This window comes from Salminus brasiliensis, chromosome 3 (assembly GCF_030463535.1).
Source record: "Salminus brasiliensis chromosome 3, fSalBra1.hap2, whole genome shotgun sequence".
In the NCBI taxonomy this organism is placed as follows: domain Eukaryota; kingdom Metazoa; phylum Chordata; class Actinopteri; order Characiformes; family Bryconidae; genus Salminus; species Salminus brasiliensis.
This window is the reverse complement of record NC_132880.1, coordinates 51583510-51609510: the sequence shown is the minus strand read 5'-3', so window position 1 is coordinate 51609510 and position 26001 is coordinate 51583510. Positions and strand designations below refer to the sequence as shown.

The following is a 26001-nucleotide window of genomic DNA, read 5'->3' as shown; positions in this document are numbered from 1 at the left end:
TAATTTTTCAAATATTTTAAGTTCAGTAAAAAACATCAATATTGTAATGACAAAGGGTCTGGAATGTGGCTTCCACTCCACCTGAATCCGTGTTTTAGAGATTGTGCACTTCCAGTAGTCACTGATAGATGGCGCTCAGGCTACAAAAACACTTTTCCCCCAACCTCTGGCTCGTTGGTCTAGGGGTATGATTCTCGCTTAGGGTGCGAGAGGTCCCGGGTTCAAATCCCGGACGAGCCCTGCTCGTTTTTTTGCCGGACACGATGGCGACATTAACGGTCGTCTGGTACGTGCCAAAATCTCAATATATAACTATTACATGAACACAAACACACAAATAAAAAAAAAAAACAACAGAAAAATTAGCTACCTAATTTAGTCTCTCCTCAACTTCAATACACTCAACGTAAAAATGAGGCCAAGAAACAGACGAGCGAGCAGGTCACGATCAGGGCTGCACTCCTGCTGCAGTGGGGACCTGTGTGTCCAGGGCGCTGGGGAAGGTGACGACCGGAGAAGCAGCCAGGTGGACGCAATGCCTCCTAGACGAGAACGACTTGTTAGAAATCAGAAAAGACTCGGCTTGGTATGTTTATCAGATTAGATTAATAGTTCAGTAAATGTAATATATATTTAAACATCAGTCAAGTACACTCTATATTGACTAAAATAATGGGACACTACTCATTTAATGTTTTCTTCTGAAATCAAGGGTATTAAAAAGAGTTGATTCTGATTTTGTTGGAGTAGCTGTCTCTACTGTCCAGAGAAGAAGGTTTTCTACTAGATTTGGAGCATTACCAAGCCCGGAGTGGTTCATCGGGAGATTCGGGAGGATTCCAGATGGGCTGGTTCATGTCATATATTCATACACTTTATAAGTAAAGTTTTGCATATGACACTTTAGTTTTTTGGATGTCAATGTCAGGGACCTTTATTTATTTATACAAAATGCATTTATTTAATGTTTAATGTTTATCTAAATGTTATTTTTGTTATTATACAAACGGTAGTCCCGACCTTACAATCTGGTTGGTTGAGAAGCGCTCTTACCGTGCTGATATTTGTGATAATAGCACAGCTTTTTCACACCAACTTAAAATAACAAACAAACAACTAACTGAATAAATAAATCATCTTTAAATTCTTCATGATTTTATCGCTAATTTCGTTTTTTGTTTATTCCAAACATATATTAGTTGGTAGTCTTATGGCTGGTCAGGAATGTTTTATTGTTGTTGTGTTGCTTAAATAAAAAATAGCAAAGCCAACAACACCATAACTTCGCAGTCGAATAATATTAGCCCTAATAATCATTTCTGTGTTACCTGCGTGCGACGTGCGCATCCTCCTCCAGCAAGGTTTACTAGCCCTAACAACAAGCTTGTGGAACAACACTATTCGTATGCGCCCATATGACAACCATATTTCTAACAACGCTGCAACATGTGACGTGGCAGCTGTGGAAAGGCTAGCAAACACGATCGTTAAGCATGGCTCGTTGGTCTAGGGGTATGATTCTCGCTTTGGGTGCGAGAGGTCCCGGGTTCAAATCCCGGACGAGCCCTGCATTTACTGTGAAAGGTCTGACCATCAGTGAATGTAGGGCCCGTCCAGCAATGCAGGAGCAGAGAGAGACTTACAGGTGAACTACCTGAGTGATAGGCACCGCGCTGTCCTCTCCTGTAGGTAATTTCAAACCCTGTACGACTCACCTGCTGAATTAACCATCAACGCCAATCATGATCTGAATCAGCTTAGAGGAGGAAAATGACTAAACCTACAAAAAGGCCTCAGAAGAAGTTTCAGCTACAGCAGTGAATGTTTCCTAATGACTACAGATGTAGTTATTCATGGAACCCTGAACGATGTGCCAGCATTACCAGCATGTCCGCTCCGTCCCACCAGTATGACCAGCTTAATGAAACGATATGTCAGTAGTGAGAGTTGATGATTAGTAGAGAGTGAAAGAAGTTTAGAGCTGCTAGGTTGTTGTTTTAGTACATTAAGAAATGTTGTGATCTAACGGACTCTGTCTAACAGTCACTGATAGATGGTGCTACAACTAGAGTCCATGTGGAGGTGTCCCCTAACTGCTGAGACGTGGCAATCCTGAAAATCCTCTGGAGAAAACTATAAACCGTTACTCTGTGTCTGGCTCGATGGTCTAGGGGTGTGATTCTCGCTTAGGGTGCGAGAGGTACTGGGTTCAAATCCCGGACGAGCCCTGCTCTTTTGTGTGCAGACTGAAACCGTAGAGCAGTGAGAAACTGGGATCAACTAACAGTTCATCTCTTGAAGGAAGTTTATTAATGACCTGCTATACCCCACCAGAACTTCCACTCAGCTAAATCCTTATTATTATCATCTTAGCAATATGCTACCCAAAGGGACTGAGTGGGAAGAAATTATAATAATCATTCTTCTTCTTCTTCGTATTATTATTATTATTATTATTATTATTATTATCATTCTCATTATATATCTTCTTATTTTTAGCATAGGCAATAGCTAAAGCTTTTGAAAAAGTTCTGGAAAATAAACGATTTGAACTTGCCCATCTGGCTCGTTGGTCTAGGGGTATGATTCTCGCTTCGGGTGCGAGAGGTCCCGGGTTCAAATCCCGGACGAGCCCGGCTTTTAAGGTTATCATAGATGGACTATCAATCAACACTGTTCACTGACTGGAACCATACAGTAAAACTGTGCTCTCGAGGTTCTTCTGCATATCCACTGCTCTTTAGTGTGTCCCTCTGGAAGCTGCATGTGAACACCTTGCTTAGTTTTAGTGGAGGATGCTGTATTGACCCGGCTTAAGTCATAGATAGCTAGCATCTAATGAGAACATTAAGAAAACAACTTTAATATGAAGTCTGTTTAATTTTTCAAATATTTTAAGTTCAGTAAAAAAACATCAATATTGTAATGACAAAGGGTCTGGAATGTGGCTTCCACTCCACCTGAATCCGTGTTTTAGAGATTTTGCACTTCCAGTAGTCACTGATAGATGGCGCTCAGGCTACAAAAACACTTTTCCCCCAGCCTCTGGCTCGTTGGTCTAGGGGTATGATTCTCGCTTAGGGTGCGAGAGGTCCCGGGTTCAAATCCCGGACGAGCCCTGCTCGTTTTTTTGCCGGACAAGATGGCGACATTAACGATCGTCTGGTACGTGCCAAAATCTCAATATATAACTATTACATGAAAACACACACACAAATGAAAAAAAAAAAAACAACAGAAAAATAGCTACCTAATTTAGTCTCTCCTCAACTTCAATACACTCAACGTAAAAACGAGGCCAAGAAACAGACGAGCGAGCAGGTCACGATCAGGGCTGCACTCCTGCTGCAGTGGGGACCTGTGTGTCCAGGGCGCTGGGGGAGGTGACGACCGGAGAAGCAGCCAGGTGGACGCAATGCCTCCTAGACGAGAACGACTTGTTAGAAATCAGAAAAGACTCGGCTTGGTATGTTTATCAGATTAGATTAATAGTTCAGTAAATGTAATATATATTTAAACATCAGTCAAGTACACTCTATATTGACTAAAATAATGGGACACTACTCATTTAATGTTTTCTTCTGAAATCAAGGGTATTAAAAAGAGTTGATTCTGATTTTGTTGGAGTAGCTGTCTCTACTGTCCAGAGAAGAAGGTTTTCTACTAGATTTGGAGCATTACCAAGCCCGGAGTGGTTCATCGGGAGATTCGGGAGGATTCCAGATGGGCTGGTTCATGTCATATATTCATACACTTTATAAGTAAAGTTTTGCATATGACACTTTAGTTTTTTGGATGTCAATGTCAGGGACCTTTATTTATTTATACAAAATGCATTTATTTAATGTTTAATGTTTATCTAAATGTTATTTTTGTTATTATACAAACGGTAGTCCCGACCTTACAATCTGGTTGGTTGAGAAGCGCTCTTACCGTGCTGATATTTGTGATAATAGCACAGCTTTTTCACACCAACTTAAAATAACAAACAAACAACTAACTGAATAAATAAATCATCTTTAAATTCTTCATGATTTTATCGCTAATTTCGTTTTTTGTTTATTCCAAACATATATTAGTTGGTAGTCTTATGGCTGGTCAGGAATGTTTTATTGTTGTTGTGTTGCTTAAATAAAAAATAGCAAAGCCAACAACACCATAACTTCGCAGTCGAATAATATTAGCCCTAATAATCATTTCTGTGTTACCTGCGTGCGACGTGCGCATCCTCCTCCAGCAAGGTTTACTAGCCCTAACAACAAGCTTGTGGAACAACACTATTCGTATGCGCCCATATGACAACCATATTTCTAACAACGCTGCAACATGTGACGTGGCAGCTGTGGAAAGGCTAGCAAACACGTTCCTTAAGCATGGCTCGTTGGTCTAGGGGTATGATTCTCGCTTTGGGTGCGAGAGGTCCCGGGTTCAAATCCCGGACGAGCCCGCCTTTTAAGGTTATCATAGATGGACTATCAATCAACACTGTTCACTGACTGGAACCATACAGTAAAACTGTGCTCTCGAGGTTCTTCTGCATATCCACTGCTCTTTAGTGTGTCCCTCTGGAAGCTGCATGTGAACACCTTACTTAGTTTTAGTGGAGGATGCTGTATTGACCCGGCTTCAGTCATAGATAGCTAGCATCTAATGAGAACATTAAGAAAACAACTTTAATATGAAGTCTGTTTAATTTTTCAAATATTTTAAGTTCAGTAAAAAAACATCAATATTGTAATGACAAAGGGTCTGGAATGTGGCTTCCACTCCACCTGAATCCGTGTTTTAGAGATTTTGCACTTCCAGTAGTCACTGATAGATGGCGCTCAGGCTACAAAAACACTTTTCCCCCAGCCTCTGGCTCGTTGGTCTAGGGGTATGATTCTCGCTTAGGGTGCGAGAGGTCCCGGGTTCAAATCCCGGACGAGCCCTGCTCGTTTTTTTGCCGGACAAGATGGCGACATTAACGATCGTCTGGTACGTGCCAAAATCTCAATATATAACTATTACATGAAAACACACACACAAATGAAAAAAAAAAAAACAACAGAAAAATAGCTACCTAATTTAGTCTCTCCTCAACTTCAATACACTCAACGTAAAAACGAGGCCAAGAAACAGACGAGCGAGCAGGTCACGATCAGGGCTGCACTCCTGCTGCAGTGGGGACCTGTGTGTCCAGGGCGCTGGGGGAGGTGACGACCGGAGAAGCAGCCAGGTGGACGCAATGCCTCCTAGACGAGAACGACTTGTTAGAAATCAGAAAAGACTCGGCTTGGTATGTTTATCAGATTAGATTAATAGTTCAGTAAATTTAATATATATTTAAACATCAGTCAAGTACACTCTATATTGACTAAAATAATGGGACACTACTCATTTAATGTTTTCTTCTGAAATCAAGGGTATTAAAAAGAGTTGATTCTGATTTTGTTGGAGTAGCTGTCTCTACTGTCCAAAGAAGGTTTTCTACTAGATTTGGAGCATTACCAAGCCCGGAGTGGTTCATCGGGAGATTCGGGAGGATTCCAGATGGGCTGGTTCATGTCATATATTCATACACTTTATAAGTAAAGTTTTGCATATGACACTTTAGTTTTTTGGATGTCAATGTCAGGGACCTTTATTTATTTATACAAAATGCATTTATTTAATGTTTAATGTTTATCTAAATGTTATTTTTGTTATTATACAAACGGTAGTCCCGACCTTACAATCTGGTTGGTTGAGAAGCGCTCTTACCGTGCTGATATTTGTGATAATAGCACAGCTTTTTCACACCAACTTAAAATAACAAACAAACAACTAACTGAATAAATAAATCATCTTTAAATTCTTCATGATTTTATCGCTAATTTCGTTTTTTGTTTATTCCAAACATATATTAGTTGGTAGTCTTATGGCTGGTCAGGAATGTTTTATTGTTGTTGTGTTGCTTAAATAAAAAATAGCAAAGCCAACAACACCATAACTTCGCAGTCGAATAATATTAGCCCTAATAATCATTTCTGTGTTACCTGCGTGCGACGTGCGCATCCTCCTCCAGCAAGGTTTACTAGCCCTAACAACAAGCTTGTGGAACAACACTATTCGTATGCGCCCATATGACAACCATATTTCTAACAACGGTGTAACATGTGACGTGGCAGCTGTGGAAAGGCTAGCAAACACGTTCCTTAAGCATGGCTCGTTGGTCTAGGGGTATGATTCTCGCTTTGGGTGCGAGAGGTCCCGGGTTCAAATTCCGGACGAGCCCGCCTTTTAAGGTTATCATAGATGGACTATCAATCAACACTGTTCACTGACTGGAACCATACAGTAAAACTGTGCTCTCGAGGTTCTTCTGCATATCCACTGCTCTTTAGTGTGTCCCTCTGGAAGCTGCATGTGAACACCTTACTTAGTTTTAGTGGAGGATGCTGTATTGACCCGGCTTCAGTCATAGATAGCTAGCATCTAATGAGAACATTAAGAAAACAACTTTAATATGAAGTCTGTTTAATTTTTCAAATATTTTAAGTTCAGTAAAAAAACATCAATATTGTAATGACAAAGGGTCTGGAATGTGGCTTCCACTCCACCTGAATCCGTGTTTTAGAGATTTTGCACTTCCAGTAGTCACTGATAGATGGCGCTCAGGCTACAAAAACACTTTTCCCCTGCCTCTGGCTCGTTGGTCTAGGGGTATGATTCTCGCTTAGGGTGCGAGAGGTCCCGGGTTCAAATCCCGGACGAGCCCTGCTCGTTTTTTTGCCGGACAAGATGGCGACATTAACGATCGTCTGGTACGTGCCAAAATCTCAATATATAACTATTAAATGAAAACACAGACACAAATAAAAAAAAAAAAACAACAACAGAAAAATAGCTACCTAATTTAGTCTCTCCTCAACTTCAATACACTCAACGTAAAAACGAGGCCAAGAAACAGACGAGCGAGCAGGTCACGATCAGGGCTGCACTCCTGCTGCAGTGGGGACCTGTGTGTCCAGGGCGCTGGGGGAGGTGACGACCGGAGAAGCAGCCAGGTGGACGCAATGCCTCCTAGACGAGAACGACTTGTTAGAAATCAGAAAAGACTCGGCTTGGTATTTTTATCAGATTAGATTAATAGTTCAGTAAATTTAATATATATTTAAACATCAGTCAAGTACACTCTATATTGACTAAAATAATGGGACACTACTCATTTAATGTTTTCTTCTGAAATCAAGGGTATTAAAAAGAGTTGATTCTGATTTTGTTGGAGTAGCTGTCTCTACTGTCCAGAGAAGAAGGTTTTCTACTAGATTTGGAGCATTACCAAGCCCGGAGTGGTTCATCGGGAGATTCGGGAGGATTCCAGATGGGCTGGTTCATGTCATATATTCATACACTTTATAAGTAAAGTTTTGCATATGACACTTTAGTTTTTTGGATGTCAATGTCAGGGACCTTTATTTATTTATACAAAATGCATTTATTTAATGTTTAATGTTTATCTAAATGTTATTTTTGTTATTATACAAACGGTAGTCCCGACCTTACAATCTTGTTGGTTGAGAAGCGCTCTTACCGTGCTGATATTTGTGATAATAGCACAGCTTTTTCACACCAACTTAAAATAACAAACAAACAACTAACTGAATAAATAAATCATCTTTAAATTCTTCATGATTTTATCGCTAATTTCGTTTTTTGTTTATTCCAAACTAATATTAGTTGGTAGTCTTATGGCTGGTCAGGAATGTTTTATTGTTGTTGTGTTGCTTAAATAAAAAATAGCAAAGCCAACAACACCATAACTTCGCAGTCGAATAATATTAGCCCTAATAATCATTTCTGTGTTACCTGCGTGCGACGTGCGCATCCTCCTCCAGCAAGGTTTACTAGCCCTAACAAGCTTGTGGAACAACACTATTCGTATGCGCCCATATGACAACCATATTTCTAACAACGGTGCAACATGTGACGTGGCAGCTGTGGAAAGGCTAGCAAACACGTTCCTTAAGCATGGCTCGTTGGTCTAGGGGTATGATTCTCGCTTTGGGTGCGAGAGGTCCCGGGTTCAAATCCCGGACGAGCCCTGCTTTTACTGTGAAAGGTCTGACCATCAGTGAATGTAGGGCCCGTCCAGCAATGCAGGAGCAGAGAGAGAGAGAGAGAGAGAGAGGTGAATTACCTGAGTGATAGGCACCGCGCTGTCCTCTCCTGTAGGTAATTTTAAACACTGTACGACTCACCTGCTGAATTAACCGTCAAAGCCAATCATGAGCTGAAACAGCTTAGAGGAGAAAAATAACCAAACCTACAAAAAGGCCTCAGAAGAAGTTTCAGCTACAGCAGTTAATGTTTCCTAATGACTACAGATGTAGTTATTCATGGAACCCTGAACGATGTGCCAGCATTACCAGCATGTCCGCTCCGTCCCACCAGTATGACCAGCTTAATGAAACGATATGTCAGTAGTGAGAGTTGATGATTAGTAGAGAGTGAAAGAAGTTTAGAGCTGCTTGGTTGTTGTTTTAGTACATTAAGAAATGTTGTGATCTAACGGACTCTGTCTAACAGTCACTGATAGATGGTGCTACAACTAGAGTCCATGTGGAGGAGTCCCCTAACTGCTGAGACGTGGCAATCCTGAAAATCCTCTGGAGAAAACTATAAACCGTTACTCTCTGTCTGGCTCGTTGGTCTAGGGGTATGATTCTCGCTTAGGGTGCGAGAGATCCCGGGTTCAAATCCCGGACGAGCCCTGCTCTTTTGTGTGCAGACTGAAACCGTAGAGCAGTGAGAAACTGGGATCAACTAACAGTTCATCTCTTGAAGGAAGTTTATTAATGACCTGCTATACCCCATCAGAACTTCCACTCAGCTAAATCCTTATTATTATCATCTTAGCAATATGCTACCCAAAGGGACTGAGTAGGAATATATTATAATAATCATTCTTCTTCTTCGTATTATTATTATTATTATTATTATTATTATTATTATTCTCATTATATATCTTCTTATTTTTAGCATAGGCCATAGCTAAAGCTTTTAAAAAAGTTCTGGAAAATACACGATTTGAGCTTGCCCGTCTGGCTCGTTGGTCTAGGGGTATGATTCTCGCTTCGGGTGCGAGAGGTCCCGGGTTCAAATCCCGGACGAGCCCGGTTTTTAAGGTTATCATAGATGGACTATCAATCAACACTGTTCACTGACTGGAACCATACAGTAAAACTGTGCTCTCGAGGTTCTTCTGCATATCCACTGCTCTTTAGTGTGTCCCCCTGGAAGCTGCGTGTGAACACCTTACTTAGTTTTAGTGGAGGATGCCGTATTGACCCGGCTTCAGTCATAGATAGCTAGCATCTAAGGAGAACATTAAGAAAACAACTTTAATATGAAGTCTGTTTAATTTTTCAAATATTTTAAGTTCAGTAAAAAACATCAATATTGTAATGACAAAGGGTCTGGAATGTGGCTTCCACTCCACCTGAATCCGTGTTTTAGAGATTGTGCACTTCCAGTAGTCACTGATAGATGGCGCTCAGGCTACAAAAACACTTTTCCCCCAACCTCTGGCTCGTTGGTCTAGGGGTATGATTCTCGCTTAGGGTGCGAGAGGTCCCGGGTTCAAATCCCGGACGAGCCCTGCTCGTTTTTTTGCCGGACACGATGGCGACATTAACGGTCGTCTGGTACGTGCCAAAATCTCAATATATAACTATTACATGAACACAAACACACAAATAAAAAAAAAACAACAACAGAAAAATAGCTACCTAATTTAGTCTCTCCTCAACTTCAATACACTCAACGTAAAAATGAGGCCAAGAAACAGACGAGCGAGCAGGTCACGATCAGGGCTGCACTCCTGCTGCAGTGGGGACCTGTGTGTCCAGGGCGCTGGGGGAGGTGACGACCGGAGAAGCAGCCAGGTGGACGCAATGCCTCCTAGACGAGAACGACTTGTTAGAAATCAGAAAAGACTCGGCTTGGTATGTTTATCAGATTAGATTAATAGTTCAGTAAATGTAATATATATTTAAACATCAGTCAAGTACACTCTATATTGACTAAAATAATGGGACACTACTCATTTAATGTTTTCTTCTGAAATCAAGGGTATTAAAAAGAGTTGATTCTGATTTTGTTGGAATAGCTGTCTCTACTGTCCAGAGAAGGTTTTCTACTAGATTTGGAGCATTACCAAGCCCGGAGTGGTTCATCGGGAGATTCGGGAGGATTCCAGATGGGCTGGTTCATGTCATATATTCATACACTTTATAAGTAAAGTTTTGCATATGACACTTTAGTTTTTTGGATGTCAATGTCAGGGACCTTTATTTATTTATACAAAATGCATTTATTTAATGTTTAATGTTTATCTAAATGTTATTTTTGTTATTATACAAACGGTAGTCCCGACCTTACAATCTGGTTGGTTGAGAAGCGCTCTTACCGTGCTGATATTTGTGATAATAGCACAGCTTTTTCACACCAACTTAAAATAACAAACAAACAACTAACTGAATAAATAAATCATCTTTAAATTCTTCATGATTTTATCGCTAATTTCGTTTTTTGTTTATTCCAAACATATATTAGTTGGTAGTCTTATGGCTGGTCAGGAATGTTTTATTGTTGTTGTGTTGCTTAAATAAAAAATAGCAAAGCCAACAACACCATAACTTCGCAGTCGAATAATATTAGCCCTAATAATCATTTCTGTGTTACCTGCGTGCGACGTGCGCATCCTCCTCCAGCAAGGTTTACTAGCCCTAACAACAAGCTTGTGGAACAATACTATTCGTATGCGCCCATATGACAACCATATTTCTAACAACGCTGCAACATGTGACGTGGCAGCTGTGGAAAGGCTAGCAAACACGATCGTTAAGCATGGCTCGTTGGTCTAGGGGTATGATTCTCGCTTTGGGTGCGAGAGGTCCCGGGTTCAAATCCCGGACGAGCCCTGCTTTTACTGAGAAAGGTCTGACCATCAGTGAATGTAGGGCCCGTCCAGCAATGCAGGAGCAGAGAGAGACTTACAGGTGAACTACCTGAGTGATAGGCACCGCGCTGTCCTCTCCTGTAGGTAATTTCAAACCCTGTACGACTCACCTGCTGAATTAACCATCAACGCCAATCATGATCTGAATCAGCTTAGAGGAGGAAAATGACCAAACCAACAAAAAGGCCTCAGAAGAAGTTTCAGCTACAGCAGTGAATGTTTCCTAATGACTACAGATGTAGTTATTCATGGAACCCTGAACGATGTGCCAGCATTACCAGCATGTCCGCTCCGTCCCACCAGTATGACCAGCTTAATGAAACGATATGTCAGTAGTGAGAGTTGATGATTAGTAGAGAGTGAAAGAAGTTTAGAGCTGCTAGGTTGTTGTTTTAGTACATTAAGAAATGTTGTGATCTAACGGACTCTGTCTAACAGTCACTGATAGATGGTGCTACAACTAGACTCCATGTGGAGGAGGCCCCTAACTGCTGAGACGTGGCAATCCTGAAAATCCTCTGGAGAAAACTATAAACCGTTACTCTCTGTCTGGCTCGTTGGTCTAGGGGTATGATTCTCGCTTAGGGTGCGAGAGGTCCCGGGTTCAAATCCCGGACGAGCCCTGCTCTTTTGTGTGCAGACTGAAACCGTAGAGCAGTGAGAAACTGGGATCAACTAACAGTTCATCTCTTGAAGGAAGTTTATTAATGACCTGCTATACCCCACCAGAACTTCCACTCAGCTAAATCCTTATTATTATCATCTTAGCAATATGCTACCCAAAGGGACTGAGTAGGAATAAATTATAATAATCATTCTTCTTCTTCGTATTATTATTATTATTATTATTATTATTATTATTATTCTCATTATATATCTTCTTATTTTTAGCATAGGCAATAGCTAAAGTTTTTGAAAAAGTTCTGGAAAATAAACGATTTGAACTTGCCCGTCTGGCTCGTTGGTCTAGGGGTATGATTCTCGCTTCGGGTGCGAGAGGTCCCGGGTTCAAATCCCGGACGAGCCCGGCTTTTAAGGTTATCATAGATGGACTATCAATCAACACTGTTCACTGACTGGAACCATACAGTAAAACTGTGTTTTCGAGGTTCTTCTGCATATCCACTGCTCTTTAGTGTGTCCCTCTGGAAGCTGCATGTGAACACCTTACTTAGTTTTAGTGGAGGATGCTGTATTGACCCGGCTTCAGTCATAGATAGCTAGCATCTAATGAGAACATTAAGAAAACAACTTTAATATGAAGTCTGTTTAATTTTTCAAATATTTTAAGTTCAGTAAAAAAACATCAATATTGTAATGACAAAGGGTCTGGAATGTGGCTTCCACTCCACCTGAATCCGTGTTTTAGAGATTTTGCACTTCCAGTAGTCACTGATAGATGGCGCTCAGGCTACAAAAACACTTTTCCCCCAGCCTCTGGCTCGTTGGTCTAGGGGTATGATTCTCGCTTAGGGTGCAAGAGGTCCCGTGTTCAAATCCCGGACGAGCCCTGCTCGTTTTTTTGCCGGACAAGATGGCGACATTAACGATCGTCTGGTACGTGCCAAAATCTCAATATATAACTATTAAATGAAAACACACACACAAATAAAAAAAAAAAAAACAACAGAAAAATAGCTACCTAATTTAGTCTCTCCTCAACTTCAATACACTCAACGTAAAAATGAGGCCAAGAAACAGACGAGCGAGCAGGTCACGATCAGGGCTGCACTCCTGCTGCAGTGGGGACCTGTGTGTCCAGGGCGCTGGGGGAGGTGACGACCGGAGAAGCAGCCAGGTGGACGCAATGCCTCCTAGACGAGAACGACTTGTTAGAAATCAGAAAAGACTCGGCTTGGTATGTTTATCAGATTAGATTAATAGTTCAGTAAATGTAATATATATTTAAACATCAGTCAAGTACACTCTATATTGACTAAAATAATGGGACACTACTCATTTAATGTTTTCTTCTGAAATCAAGGGTATTAAAAAGAGTTGATTCTGATTTTGTTGGAATAGCTGTCTCTACTGTCCAGAGAAGGTTTTCTACTAGATTTGGAGCATTACCAAGCCCGGAGTGGTTCATCGGGAGATTCGGGAGGATTCCAGATGGGCTGGTTCATGTCATATATTCATACACTTTATAAGTAAAGTTTTGCATATGACACTTTAGTTTTTTGGATGTCAATGTCAGGGACCTTTATTTATTTATACAAAATGCATTTATTTAATGTTTAATGTTTATCTAAATGTTATTTTTGTTATTATACAAACGGTAGTCCCGACCTTACAATCTGGTTGGTTGAGAAGCGCTCTTACCGTGCTGATATTTATGATAATAGCACAGCTTTTTCACACCAACTTAAAATAACAAACAAACAACTAACTGAATAAATAAATCATCTTTAAATTCTTCATGATTTTATCGCTAATTTCGTTTTTTTTTATCCCAAACATATATTAGTTGGTAGTTTTATGGCTGGTCAGGAATGTTTTATTGTTGTTGTGTTGCTTAAATAAAAAATAGCAAAGCCAACAACACCATAACTTCGCAGTCGAATAACATTAGCCCTAATAATCATTTCTGTGTTACCTGCGTGCGACGTGCGCATCCTCCTCCAGCAAGGTTTACTAGCCCTAAAAACAAGCTTGTGGAACAACACTATTCGTATGCGCCCATATGACAACCGTATTTCTAACAACGCTGCAACATGTGACGTGGCAGCTGTGGAAAGGCTAGCAAACACGTTCGTTAAGCGTGGCTCGTTGGTCTAGGGGTATGATTCTCGCTTTGGGTGCGAGAGGTCCCGGGTTCAAATCCCGGACGAGCCCTGCTTTTACTGAGAAAGGTCTGACCATCAGTGAATGTAGGGCCCGTCCAGCAATGCAGGAGCAGAGAGAGACTTACAGGTGAACTACCTGAGTGATAGGCACCGCGCTGTCCTCTCCTGTAGGTAATTTCAAACCCTGTACGACTCACCTGCTGAATTAACCATCAACGCCAATCATGATCTGAATCAGCTTAGAGGAGAAAAAATGACCAAACCAACAAAAAGGCCTCAGAAGAAGTTTCAGCTACAGCAGTGAATGTTTCCTAATGACTACAGATGTAGTTATTCATGGAACCCTGAACGATGTGCCAGCATTACCAGCATGTCCGCTCCGTCCCACCAGTATGACCAGCTTAATGAAAGATATGTCAGTAGTGAGAGTTGATGATTAGTAGAGAGTGAAAAAAGTTTAGAGCTGCTAGGTTGTTGTTTTAGTACATTAAGAAATGTTGTGATCTAACGGACTCTGTCGAACAGTCACTGATAGATGGTGCTACAACTAGACTCTTTGTGGAGGAGGCCTCTAACTGCTGAGACGTGACAATCCTGAGAAACTATGAACGGTTACTCTGTGTCTGGCTCGTTGGTCTAGGGGTATGATTCTCGCTTAGGGTGCGAGAGATCCCGGGTTCAAATCCCGGACGAGCCCTGCTCTTTTGTGTGCAGACTGAAACCGTAGAGCAGTGAGAAACTGGGATCAACTAACAGTTCATCTCTTGAAGGAAGTTTATTAATGACCTGCTATACCCCATCAGAACTTCCACTCAGCTAAATCCTTATTATTATCATCTTAGCAATATGCTACCCAAAGGGACTGAGTAGGAATATATTATAATAATCATTCTTCTTCTTCGTATTATTATTATTATTATTATTATTATTATTATTATTATTCTCATTATATATCTTCTTATTTTTAGCATAGGCCATAGCTAAAGCTTTTAAAAAAGTTCTGGAAAATACACGATTTGAGCTTGCCCGTCTGGCTCGTTGGTCTAGGGGTATGATTCTCGCTTCGGGTGCGAGAGGTCCCGGGTTCAAATCCCGGACGAGCCCGGTTTTTAAGGTTATCATAGATGGACTATCAATCAACACTGTTCACTGACTGGAACCATACAGTAAAACTGTGCTCTCGAGGTTCTTCTGCATATCCACTGCTCTTTAGTGTGTCCCCCTGGAAGCTGCGTGTGAACACCTTACTTAGTTTTAGTGGAGGATGCCGTATTGACCCGGCTTCAGTCATAGATAGCTAGCATCTAAGGAGAACATTAAGAAAACAACTTTAATATGAAGTCTGTTTAATTTTTCAAATATTTTAAGTTCAGTAAAAAACATCAATATTGTAATGACAAAGGGTCTGGAATGTGGCTTCCACTCCACCTGAATCCGTGTTTTAGAGATTGTGCACTTCCAGTAGTCACTGATAGATGGCGCTCAGGCTACAAAAACACTTTTCCCCCAACCTCTGGCTCGTTGGTCTAGGGGTATGATTCTCGCTTAGGGTGCGAGAGGTCCCGGGTTCAAATCCCGGACGAGCCCTGCTCGTTTTTTTGCCGGACACGATGGCGACATTAACGGTCGTCTGGTACGTGCCAAAATCTCAATATATAACTATTACATGAACACAAACACACAAATAAAAAAAAAAACAACAACAGAAAAATAGCTACCTAATTTAGTCTCTCCTCAACTTCAATACACTCAACGTAAAAATGAGGCCAAGAAACAGACGAGCGAGCAGGTCACGATCAGGGCTGCACTCCTGCTGCAGTGGGGACCTGTGTGTCCAGGGCGCTGGGGGAGGTGACGACCGGAGAAGCAGCCAGGTGGACGCAATGCCTCCTAGACGAGAACGACTTGTTAGAAATCAGAAAAGACTCGGCTTGGTATGTTTATCAGATTAGATTAATAGTTCAGTAAATGTAATATATATTTAAACATCAGTCAAGTACACTCTATATTGACTAAAATAATGGGACACTACTCATTTAATGTTTTCTTCTGAAATCAAGGGTATTAAAAAGAGTTGATTCTGATTTTGTTGGAATAGCTGTCTCTACTGTCCAGAGAAGGTTTTCTACTAGATTTGGAGCATTACCAAGCCCGGAGTGGTTCATCGGGAGATTCGGGAGGATTCCAGATGGGCTGGTTCATGTCATATATTCATACACTTTATAAGTAAAGTTTTGCATATGACACTTTAGTTTTTTGGATGTCAATGTCAGGGACCTTTATTTATTTATACAAAATGCATTTATTTAATGTTTAATGTTTATCTAAATGTTATTTTTGTTATTATACAAACGGTAGTCCCGACCTTACAATCTGGTTGGTTGAGAAGCGCTCTTACCGTGCTGATATTTGTGATAATAGCACAGCTTTTTCACACCAACTTAAAATAACAAACAAACAACTAACTGAATAAATAAATCATCTTTAAATTCTTCATGATTTTATCGCTAATTTCGTTTTTTGTTTATTCCAAACATATATTAGTTGGTAGTCTTATGGCTGGTCAGGAATGTTTTATTGTTGTTGTGTTGCTTAAATAAAAAATAGCAAAGCCAACAACACCATAACTTCGCAGTCGAATAATATTAGCCCTAATAATCATTTCTGTGTTACCTGCGTGCGACGTGCGCATCCTCCTCCAGCAAGGTTTACTAGCCCTAACAACAAGCTTGTGGAACAATACTATTCGTATGCGCCCATATGACAACCATATTTCTAACAACGCTGCAACATGTGACGTGGCAGCTGTGGAAAGGCTAGCAAACACGATCGTTAAGCATGGCTCGTTGGTCTAGGGGTATGATTCTCGCTTTGGGTGCGAGAGGTCCCGGGTTCAAATCCCGGACGAGCCCTGCTTTTACTGAGAAAGGTCTGACCATCAGTGAATGTAGGGCCCGTCCAGCAATGCAGGAGCAGAGAGAGACTTACAGGTGAACTACCTGAGTGATAGGCACCGCGCTGTCCTCTCCTGTAGGTAATTTCAAACCCTGTACGACTCACCTGCTGAATTAACCATCAACGCCAATCATGATCTGAATCAGCTTAGAGGAGGAAAATGACCAAACCAACAAAAAGGCCTCAGAAGAAGTTTCAGCTACAGCAGTGAATGTTTCCTAATGACTACAGATGTAGTTATTCATGGAACCCTGAACGATGTGCCAGCATTACCAGCATGTCCGCTCCGTCCCACCAGTATGACCAGCTTAATGAAACGATATGTCAGTAGTGAGAGTTGATGATTAGTAGAGAGTGAAAGAAGTTTAGAGCTGCTAGGTTGTTGTTTTAGTACATTAAGAAATGTTGTGATCTAACGGACTCTGTCTAACAGTCACTGATAGATGGTGCTACAACTAGACTCCATGTGGAGGAGGCCCCTAACTGCTGAGACGTGGCAATCCTGAAAATCCTCTGGAGAAAACTATAAACCGTTACTCTCTGTCTGGCTCGTTGGTCTAGGGGTATGATTCTCGCTTAGGGTGTGAGAGGTCCCGGGTTCAAATCCCGGACGAGCCCTGCTCTTTTGTGTGCAGACTGAAACCGTAGAGCAGTGAGAAACTGGGATCAACTAACAGTTCATCTCTTGAAGGAAGTTTATTAATGACCTGCTATACCCCACCAGAACTTCCACTCAGCTAAATCCTTATTATTATCATCTTAGCAATATGCTACCCAAAGGGACTGAGTAGGAATAAATTATAATAATCATTCTTCTTCTTCGTATTATTATTATTATTATTATTATTATTATTATTATTCTCATTATATATCTTCTTATTTTTAGCATAGGCAATAGCTAAAGTTTTTGAAAAAGTTCTGGAAAATAAACGATTTGAACTTGCCCGTCTGGCTCGTTGGTCTAGGGGTATGATTCTCGCTTCGGGTGCGAGAGGTCCCGGGTTCAAATCCCGGACGAGCCCGGCTTTTAAGGTTATCATAGATGGACTATCAATCAACACTGTTCACTGACTGGAACCATACAGTAAAACTGTGTTTTCGAGGTTCTTCTGCATATCCACTGCTCTTTAGTGTGTCCCTCTGGAAGCTGCATGTGAACACCTTACTTAGTTTTAGTGGAGGATGCTGTATTGACCCGGCTTCAGTCATAGATAGCTAGCATCTAATGAGAACATTAAGAAAACAACTTTAATATGAAGTCTGTTTAATTTTTCAAATATTTTAAGTTCAGTAAAAAAACATCAATATTGTAATGACAAAGGGTCTGGAATGTGGCTTCCACTCCACCTGAATCCGTGTTTTAGAGATTTTGCACTTCCAGTAGTCACTGATAGATGGCGCTCAGGCTACAAAAACACTTTTCCCCCAGCCTCTGGCTCGTTGGTCTAGGGGTATGATTCTCGCTTAGGGTGCAAGAGGTCCCGGGTTCAAATCCCGGACGAGCCCTGCTCGTTTTTTTGCCGGACAAGATGGCGACATTAACGATCGTCTGGTACGTGCCAAAATCTCAATATATAACTATTAAATGAAAACACACACACAAATAAAAAAAAAAAAAACAACAGAAAAATAGCTACCTAATTTAGTCTCTCCTCAACTTCAATACACTCAACGTAAAAATGAGGCCAAGAAACAGACGAGCGAGCAGGTCACGATCAGGGCTGCACTCCTGCTGCAGTGGGGACCTGTGTGTCCAGGGCGCTGGGGGAGGTGACGACCGGAGAAGCAGCCAGGTGGACGCAATGCCTCCTAGACGAGAACGACTTGTTAGAAATCAGAAAAGACTCGGCTTGGTATGTTTATCAGATTAGATTAATAGTTCAGTAAATGTAATATATATTTAAACATCAGTCAAGTACACTCTATATTGACTAAAATAATGGGACACTACTCATTTAATGTTTTCTTCTGAAATCAAGGGTATTAAAAAGAGTTGATTCTGATTTTGTTGGAATAGCTGTCTCTACTGTCCAGAGAAGGTTTTCTACTAGATTTGGAGCATTACCAAGCCCGGAGTGGTTCATCGGGAGATTCGGGAGGATTCCAGATGGGCTGGTTCATGTCATATATTCATACACTTTATAAGTAAAGTTTTGCATATGACACTTTAGTTTTTTGGATGTCAATGTCAGGGACCTTTATTTATTTATACAAAATGCATTTATTTAATGTTTAATGTTTATCTAAATGTTATTTTTGTTATTATACAAACGGTAGTCCCGACCTTACAATCTGGTTGGTTGAGAAGCGCTCTTACCGTGCTGATATTTGTGATAATAGCACAGCTTTTTCACACCAACTTAAAATAACAAACAAACAACTAACTGAATAAATAAATCATCTTTAAATTCTTCATGATTTTATCGCTAATTTCGTTTTTTGTTTATTCCAAACATATATTAGTTGGTAGTCTTATGGCTGGTCAGGAATGTTTTATTGTTGTTGTGTTGCTTAAATAAAAAATAGCAAAGCCAACAACACCATAACTTCGCAGTCGAATAATATTAGCCCTAATAATCATTTCTGTGTTACCTGCGTGCGACGTGCGCATCCTCCTCCAGCAAGGTTTACTAGCCCTAACAACAAGCTTGTGGAACAATACTATTCGTATGCGCCCATATGACAACCATATTTCTAACAACGCTGCAACATGTGACGTGGCAGCTGTGGAAAGGCTAGCAAACACGATCGTTAAGCATGGCTCGTTGGTCTAGGGGTATGATTCTCGCTTTGGGTGCGAGAGGTCCCGGGTTCAAATCCCGGACGAGCCCTGCTTTTACTGAGAAAGGTCTGACCATCAGTGAATGTAGGGCCCGTCCAGCAATGCAGGAGCAGAGAGAGACTTACAGGTGAACTACCTGAGTGATAGGCACCGCGCTGTCCTCTCCTGTAGGTAATTTCAAACCCTGTACGACTCACCTGCTGAATTAACCATCAACGCCAATCATGATCTGAATCAGCTTAGAGGAGGAAAATGACCAAACCAACAAAAAGGCCTCAGAAGAAGTTTCAGCTACAGCAGTGAATGTTTCCTAATGACTACAGATGTAGTTATTCATGGAACCCTGAACGATGTGCCAGCATTACCAGCATGTCCGCTCCGTCCCACCAGTATGACCAGCTTAATGAAACGATATGTCAGTAGTGAGAGTTGATGATTAGTAGAGAGTGAAAGAAGTTTAGAGCTGCTAGGTTGTTGTTTTAGTACATTAAGAAATGTTGTGATCTAACGGACTCTGTCTAACAGTCACTGATAGATGGTGCTACAACTAGACTCCATGTGGAGGAGGCCCCTAACTGCTGAGACGTGGCAATCCTGAAAATCCTCTGGAGAAAACTATAAACCGTTACTCTCTGTCTGGCTCGTTGGTCTAGGGGTATGATTCTCGCTTAGGGTGCGAGAGGTCCCGGGTTCAAATCCCGGACGAGCCCTGCTCTTTTGTGTGCAGACTGAAACCGTAGAGCAGTGAGAAACTGGGATCAACTAACAGTTCATCTCTTGAAGGAAGTTTATTAATGACCTGCTATACCCCACCAGAACTTCCACTCAGCTAAATCCTTATTATTATCATCTTAGCAATATGCTACCCAAAGGGACTGAGTAGGAATAAATTATAATAATCATTCTTCTTCATCGTATTATTATTATTATTATTATTATTATTATTATTATTATTCTCATTATATATCTTCTTATTTTTAGCATAGGCAATAGCTAAAGTTTTTGAAAAAGTTCTGGAAAATAAACGATTTGAACTTGCCCGTCTGGCTCGTTGGTCTAGGGGTATGATTCTCGCTTCGGGTGCGAGAGGTCCCGGGTTCAAATCCCGGACGAGCCCGGCTTTTAAGGTTATCATAGATGGACTATCAATCAACACTGTTCACTGACTGGAACCATACAGTAAAACTGTGTTTTCGAGGTTCTTCTGCATATCCACTGCTCTTTAGTGTGTCCCTCTGGAAGCTGCATGTGAACACCTTACTTAGTTTTAGTGGAGGATGCTGTATTGACCCGGCTTCAGTCATAGATAGCTAGCATCTAATGAGAACATTAAGAAAACAACTTTAATATGAAGTCTGTTTAATTTTTCAAATATTTTAAGTTCAGTAAAAAAACATCAATATTGTAATGACAAAGGGTCTGGAATGTGGCTTCCACTCCACCTGAATCCGTGTTTTAGAGATTTTGCACTTCCAGTAGTCACTGATAGATGGCGCTCAGGCTACAAAAACACTTTTCCCCCAGCCTCTGGCTCGTTGGTCTAGGGGTATGATTCTCGCTTAGGGTGCAAGAGGTCCCGTGTTCAAATCCCGGACGAGCCCTGCTCGTTTTTTTGCCGGACAAGATGGCGACATTAACGATCGTCTGGTACGTGCCAAAATCTCAATATATAACTATTAAATGAAAACACACACACAAATAAAAAAAAAAAAAAACAACAGAAAAATAGCTACCTAATTTAGTCTCTCCTCAACTTCAATACACTCAACGTAAAAATGAGGCCAAGAAACAGACGAGCGAGCAGGTCACGATCAGGGCTGCACTCCTGCTGCAGTGGGGACCTGTGTGTCCAGGGCGCTGGGGGAGGTGACGACCGGAGAAGCAGCCAGGTGGACGCAATGCCTCCTAGACGAGAACGACTTGTTAGAAATCAGAAAAGACTCGGCTTGGTATGTTTATCAGATTAGATTAATAGTTCAGTAAATGTAATATATATTTAAACATCAGTCAAGTACACTCTATATTGACTAAAATAATGGGACACTACTCATTTAATGTTTTCTTCTGAAATCAAGGGTATTAAAAAGAGTTGATTCTGATTTTGTTGGAATAGCTGTCTCTACTGTCCAGAGAAGGTTTTCTACTAGATTTGGAGCATTACCAAGCCCGGAGTGGTTCATCGGGAGATTCGGGAGGATTCCAGATGGGCTGGTTCATGTCATATATTCATACACTTTATAAGTAAAGTTTTGCATATGACACTTTAGTTTTTTGGATGTCAATGTCAGGGACCTTTATTTATTTATACAAAATGCATTTATTTAATGTTTAATGTTTATCTAAATGTTATTTTTGTTATTATACAAACGGTAGTCCCGACCTTACAATCTGGTTGGTTGAGAAGCGCTCTTACCGTGCTGATATTTGTGATAATAGCACAGCTTTTTCACACCAACTTAAAATAACAAACAAACAACTAACTGAATAAATAAATCATCTTTAAATTCTTCATGATTTTATCGCTAATTTCGTTTTTTGTTTATTCCAAACATATATTAGTTGGTAGTCTTATGGCTGGTCAGGAATGTTTTATTGTTGTTGTGTTGCTTAAATAAAAAATAGCAAAGCCAACAACACCATAACTTCGCAGTCGAATAATATTAGCCCTAATAATCATTTCTGTGTTACCTGCGTGCGACGTGCGCATCCTCCTCCAGCAAGGTTTACTAGCCCTAACAACAAGCTTGTGGAACAATACTATTCGTATGCGCCCATATGACAACCATATTTCTAACAACGCTGCAACATGTGACGTGGCAGCTGTGGAAAGGCTAGCAAACACGATCGTTAAGCATGGCTCGTTGGTCTAGGGGTATGATTCTCGCTTTGGGTGCGAGAGGTCCCGGGTTCAAATCCCGGACGAGCCCTGCTTTTACTGAGAAAGGTCTGACCATCAGTGAATGTAGGGCCCGTCCAGCAATGCAGGAGCAGAGAGAGACTTACAGGTGAACTACCTGAGTGATAGGCACCGCGCTGTCCTCTCCTGTAGGTAATTTCAAACCCTGTACGACTCACCTGCTGAATTAACCATCAACGCCAATCATGATCTGAATCAGCTTAGAGGAGGAAAATGACCAAACCAACAAAAAGGCCTCAGAAGAAGTTTCAGCTACAGCAGTGAATGTTTCCTAATGACTACAAATGTAGTTATTCATGGAACCCTGAACGATGTGCCAGCATTACCAGCATGTCCGCTCCGTCCCACCAGTATGACCAGCTTAATGAAACGATATGTCAGTAGTGAGAGTTGATGATTAGTAGAGAGTGAAAGAAGTTTAGAGCTGCTAGGTTGTTGTTTTAGTACATTAAGAAATGTTGTGATCTAACGGACTCTGTCTAACAGTCACTGATAGATGGTGCTACAACTAGACTCCATGTGGAGGAGGCCCCTAACTGCTGAGACGTAGCAATCCTGAAAATCCTCTGGAGAAAACTATAAACCGTTACTCTCTGTCTGGCTCGTTGGTCTAGGGGTATGATTCTCGCTTAGGGTGCGAGAGGTCCCGGGTTCAAATCCCGGACGAGCCCTGCTCTTTTGTGTGCAGACTGAAACCGTAGAGCAGTGAGAAACTGGGATCAACTAACAGTTCATCTCTTGAAGGAAGTTTATTAATGACCTGCTATACCCCACCAGAACTTCCACTCAGCTAAATCCTTATTATTATCATCTTAGCAATATGCTACCCAAAGGGACTGAGTAGGAATAAATTATAATAATCATTCTTCTTCTTCGTATTATTATTATTATTATTATTATTATTATTATTATTCTCATTATATATCTTCTTATTTTTAGCATAGGCAATAGCTAAAGTTTTTGAAAAAGTTCTGGAAAATAAACGATTTGAACTTGCCCGTCTGGCTCGTTGGTCTAGGGGTATGATTCTCGCTTCGGGTGCGAGAGGTCCCGGGTTCAAATCCCGGACGAGCCCGGCTTTTAAGGTTATCATAGATGGACTATCAATCAACACTGTTCACTGACTGGAACCATACAGTAAAACTGTGTTTTCGAGGTTCTTCTGCATATCCACTGCTCTTTAGTGTGTCCCTCTGGAAGCTGCATGTGAACACCTTACTTAGTTTTAGTGGAGGATGCTGTATTGACCCGGCTTCAGTCATAGATAGCTAGCATCTAATGAGAACATTAAGAAAACAACTTTAATATGAAGTCTGTTTAATTTTTCAAATATTTTAAGTTCAGTAAAAAAACATCAATATTGTAATGACAAAGGGTCTGGAATGTGGCTTCCACTCCACCTGAATCCGTGTTTTAGAGATTTTGCACTTCCAGTAGTCACTGATAGATGGCGCTCAGGCTACAAAAACACTTTTCCCCCAGCCTCTGGCTCGTTGGTCTAGGGGTATGATTCTCGCTTAGGGTGCAAGAGGTCCCGTGTTCAAATCCCGGACGAGCCCTGCTCGTTTTTTTGCCGGACAAGATGGCGACATTAACGATCGTCTGGTACGTGCCAAAATCTCAATATATAACTATTAAATGAAAACACACACACAAATAAAAATAAAAAAAAACAACAGAAAAATAGCTACCTAATTTAGTCTCTCCTCAACTTCAATACACTCAACGTAAAAATGAGGCCAAGAAACAGACGAGCGAGCAGGTCACGATCAGGGCTGCACTCCTGCTGCAGTGGGGACCTGTGTGTCCAGGGCGCTGGGGGAGGTGACGACCGGAGAAGCAGCCAGGTGGACGCAATGCCTCCTAGACGAGAACGACTTGTTAGAAATCAGAAAAGACTCGGCTTGGTATGTTTATCAGATTAGATTAATAGTTCAGTAAATGTAATATATATTTAAACATCAGTCAAGTACACTCTATATTGACTAAAATAATGGGACACTACTCATTTAATGTTTTCTTCTGAAATCAAGGGTATTAAAAAGAGTTGATTCTGATTTTGTTGGAATAGCTGTCTCTACTGTCCAGAGAAGGTTTTCTACTAGATTTGGAGCATTACCAAGCCCGGAGTGGTTCATCGGGAGATTCGGGAGGATTCCAGATGGGCTGGTTCATGTCATATATTCATACACTTTATAAGTAAAGTTTTGCATATGACACTTTAGTTTTTTGGATGTCAATGTCAGGGACCTTTATTTATTTATACAAAATGCATTTATTTAATGTTTAATGTTTATCTAAATGTTATTTTTGTTATTATACAAACGGTAGTCCCGACCTTACAATCTGGTTGGTTGAGAAGCGCTCTTACCGTGCTGATATTTGTGATAATAGCACAGCTTTTTCACACCAACTTAAAATAACAAACAAACAACTAACTGAATAAATAAATCATCTTTAAATTCTTCATGATTTTATCGCTAATTTCGTTTTTTGTTTATTCCAAACATATATTAGTTGGTAGTCTTATGGCTGGTCAGGAATGTTTTATTGTTGTTGTGTTGCTTAAATAAAAAATAGCAAAGCCAACAACACCATAACTTCGCAGTCGAATAATATTAGCCCTAATAATCATTTCTGTGTTACCTGCGTGCGACGTGCGCATCCTCCTCCAGCAAGGTTTACTAGCCCTAACAACAAGCTTGTGGAACAATACTATTCGTATGCGCCCATATGACAACCATATTTCTAACAACGCTGCAACATGTGACGTGGCAGCTGTGGAAAGGCTAGCAAACACGATCGTTAAGCATGGCTCGTTGGTCTAGGGGTATGATTCTCGCTTTGGGTGCGAGAGGTCCCGGGTTCAAATCCCGGACGAGCCCTGCTTTTACTGAGAAAGGTCTGACCATCAGTGAATGTAGGGCCCGTCCAGCAATGCAGGAGCAGAGAGAGACTTACAGGTGAACTACCTGAGTGATAGGCACCGCGCTGTCCTCTCCTGTAGGTAATTTCAAACCCTGTACGACTCACCTGCTGAATTAACCATCAACGCCAATCATGATCTGAATCAGCTTAGAGGAGGAAAATGACCAAACCTACAAAAAGGCCTCAGAAGAAGTTTCAGCTACAGCAGTGAATGTTTCCTAATGACTACAGATGTAGTTATTCATGGAACCCTGAACGATGTGCCAGCATTACCAGCATGTCCGCTCCGTCCCACCAGTATGACCAGCTTAATGAAACGATATGTCAGTAGTGAGAGTTGATGATTAGTAGAGAGTGAAAGAAGTTTAGAGCTGCTAGGTTGTTGTTTTAGTACATTAAGAAATGTTGTGATCTAACGGACTCTGTCTAACAGTCACTGATAGATGGTGCTACAACTAGACTCCATGTGGAGGAGGCCTCTAACTGCTAAGACGTGGCAATCCTGAAAAACTATGAACGGTTACTCTGTGTCTGGCTCGTTGCTCTAGGGTTATGATTCTCGCTTCGGGTGCGAGAGGTCCCGGGTTCAAATCCCGGACGAGCCCTGCTCTTTTGTGTGCAGACTGAAACCGTAGAGCAGTGAGAAACT

The 26001-nt window shown here is 41.1% G+C and overlaps 31 non-coding genes across 31 annotated transcripts; all 31 read left to right on the top strand.

Moving 5' to 3' along the window:
- Positions 1-168: 168 nt before the first annotated feature.
- Positions 169-240, top strand: trnap-agg (transfer RNA proline (anticodon AGG)). The gene has a single exon. It is a non-coding gene; the product is annotated as a tRNA-Pro (tRNA).
- Positions 241-1495: 1255 nt separating this feature from the next.
- Positions 1496-1567, top strand: trnap-ugg (transfer RNA proline (anticodon UGG)). The gene has a single exon. It is a non-coding gene; the product is annotated as a tRNA-Pro (tRNA).
- A 996-nt stretch (positions 1568-2563) lies between these two features.
- Positions 2564-2635, top strand: trnap-cgg (transfer RNA proline (anticodon CGG)). The gene has a single exon. It is a non-coding gene; the product is annotated as a tRNA-Pro (tRNA).
- Positions 2636-3047: 412 nt separating this feature from the next.
- On the top strand, positions 3048-3119 carry trnap-agg (transfer RNA proline (anticodon AGG)). Its single transcript has one exon. It is a non-coding gene; the product is annotated as a tRNA-Pro (tRNA).
- A 1256-nt stretch (positions 3120-4375) lies between these two features.
- On the top strand, positions 4376-4447 carry trnap-ugg (transfer RNA proline (anticodon UGG)). The gene has a single exon. It is a non-coding gene; the product is annotated as a tRNA-Pro (tRNA).
- Positions 4448-4859: 412 nt separating this feature from the next.
- trnap-agg (transfer RNA proline (anticodon AGG)) lies at positions 4860-4931 on the top strand. Its single transcript has one exon. It is a non-coding gene; the product is annotated as a tRNA-Pro (tRNA).
- Positions 4932-6184: 1253 nt separating this feature from the next.
- On the top strand, positions 6185-6256 carry trnap-ugg (transfer RNA proline (anticodon UGG)). The gene has a single exon. It is a non-coding gene; the product is annotated as a tRNA-Pro (tRNA).
- Positions 6257-6667: 411 nt separating this feature from the next.
- On the top strand, positions 6668-6739 carry trnap-agg (transfer RNA proline (anticodon AGG)). The gene has a single exon. It is a non-coding gene; the product is annotated as a tRNA-Pro (tRNA).
- A 1255-nt stretch (positions 6740-7994) lies between these two features.
- trnap-ugg (transfer RNA proline (anticodon UGG)) lies at positions 7995-8066 on the top strand. Its single transcript has one exon. It is a non-coding gene; the product is annotated as a tRNA-Pro (tRNA).
- A 597-nt stretch (positions 8067-8663) lies between these two features.
- On the top strand, positions 8664-8735 carry trnap-agg (transfer RNA proline (anticodon AGG)). The gene has a single exon. It is a non-coding gene; the product is annotated as a tRNA-Pro (tRNA).
- A 332-nt stretch (positions 8736-9067) lies between these two features.
- Positions 9068-9139, top strand: trnap-cgg (transfer RNA proline (anticodon CGG)). The gene has a single exon. It is a non-coding gene; the product is annotated as a tRNA-Pro (tRNA).
- Positions 9140-9550: 411 nt separating this feature from the next.
- On the top strand, positions 9551-9622 carry trnap-agg (transfer RNA proline (anticodon AGG)). Its single transcript has one exon. It is a non-coding gene; the product is annotated as a tRNA-Pro (tRNA).
- Positions 9623-10874: 1252 nt separating this feature from the next.
- Positions 10875-10946, top strand: trnap-ugg (transfer RNA proline (anticodon UGG)). Its single transcript has one exon. It is a non-coding gene; the product is annotated as a tRNA-Pro (tRNA).
- Positions 10947-11535: 589 nt separating this feature from the next.
- trnap-agg (transfer RNA proline (anticodon AGG)) lies at positions 11536-11607 on the top strand. Its single transcript has one exon. It is a non-coding gene; the product is annotated as a tRNA-Pro (tRNA).
- A 332-nt stretch (positions 11608-11939) lies between these two features.
- On the top strand, positions 11940-12011 carry trnap-cgg (transfer RNA proline (anticodon CGG)). Its single transcript has one exon. It is a non-coding gene; the product is annotated as a tRNA-Pro (tRNA).
- Positions 12012-13747: 1736 nt separating this feature from the next.
- On the top strand, positions 13748-13819 carry trnap-ugg (transfer RNA proline (anticodon UGG)). The gene has a single exon. It is a non-coding gene; the product is annotated as a tRNA-Pro (tRNA).
- Positions 13820-14395: 576 nt separating this feature from the next.
- Positions 14396-14467, top strand: trnap-agg (transfer RNA proline (anticodon AGG)). The gene has a single exon. It is a non-coding gene; the product is annotated as a tRNA-Pro (tRNA).
- A 335-nt stretch (positions 14468-14802) lies between these two features.
- Positions 14803-14874, top strand: trnap-cgg (transfer RNA proline (anticodon CGG)). Its single transcript has one exon. It is a non-coding gene; the product is annotated as a tRNA-Pro (tRNA).
- Positions 14875-15285: 411 nt separating this feature from the next.
- On the top strand, positions 15286-15357 carry trnap-agg (transfer RNA proline (anticodon AGG)). The gene has a single exon. It is a non-coding gene; the product is annotated as a tRNA-Pro (tRNA).
- Positions 15358-16610: 1253 nt separating this feature from the next.
- Positions 16611-16682, top strand: trnap-ugg (transfer RNA proline (anticodon UGG)). The gene has a single exon. It is a non-coding gene; the product is annotated as a tRNA-Pro (tRNA).
- A 589-nt stretch (positions 16683-17271) lies between these two features.
- trnap-agg (transfer RNA proline (anticodon AGG)) lies at positions 17272-17343 on the top strand. Its single transcript has one exon. It is a non-coding gene; the product is annotated as a tRNA-Pro (tRNA).
- A 332-nt stretch (positions 17344-17675) lies between these two features.
- trnap-cgg (transfer RNA proline (anticodon CGG)) lies at positions 17676-17747 on the top strand. The gene has a single exon. It is a non-coding gene; the product is annotated as a tRNA-Pro (tRNA).
- Positions 17748-18159: 412 nt separating this feature from the next.
- trnap-agg (transfer RNA proline (anticodon AGG)) lies at positions 18160-18231 on the top strand. The gene has a single exon. It is a non-coding gene; the product is annotated as a tRNA-Pro (tRNA).
- A 1253-nt stretch (positions 18232-19484) lies between these two features.
- On the top strand, positions 19485-19556 carry trnap-ugg (transfer RNA proline (anticodon UGG)). The gene has a single exon. It is a non-coding gene; the product is annotated as a tRNA-Pro (tRNA).
- A 589-nt stretch (positions 19557-20145) lies between these two features.
- On the top strand, positions 20146-20217 carry trnap-agg (transfer RNA proline (anticodon AGG)). The gene has a single exon. It is a non-coding gene; the product is annotated as a tRNA-Pro (tRNA).
- A 335-nt stretch (positions 20218-20552) lies between these two features.
- trnap-cgg (transfer RNA proline (anticodon CGG)) lies at positions 20553-20624 on the top strand. The gene has a single exon. It is a non-coding gene; the product is annotated as a tRNA-Pro (tRNA).
- Positions 20625-22362: 1738 nt separating this feature from the next.
- Positions 22363-22434, top strand: trnap-ugg (transfer RNA proline (anticodon UGG)). Its single transcript has one exon. It is a non-coding gene; the product is annotated as a tRNA-Pro (tRNA).
- Positions 22435-23023: 589 nt separating this feature from the next.
- trnap-agg (transfer RNA proline (anticodon AGG)) lies at positions 23024-23095 on the top strand. Its single transcript has one exon. It is a non-coding gene; the product is annotated as a tRNA-Pro (tRNA).
- Positions 23096-23427: 332 nt separating this feature from the next.
- trnap-cgg (transfer RNA proline (anticodon CGG)) lies at positions 23428-23499 on the top strand. Its single transcript has one exon. It is a non-coding gene; the product is annotated as a tRNA-Pro (tRNA).
- Positions 23500-25237: 1738 nt separating this feature from the next.
- Positions 25238-25309, top strand: trnap-ugg (transfer RNA proline (anticodon UGG)). Its single transcript has one exon. It is a non-coding gene; the product is annotated as a tRNA-Pro (tRNA).
- Positions 25310-25885: 576 nt separating this feature from the next.
- On the top strand, positions 25886-25957 carry trnap-cgg (transfer RNA proline (anticodon CGG)). Its single transcript has one exon. It is a non-coding gene; the product is annotated as a tRNA-Pro (tRNA).
- Positions 25958-26001: the final 44 nt, after the last annotated feature.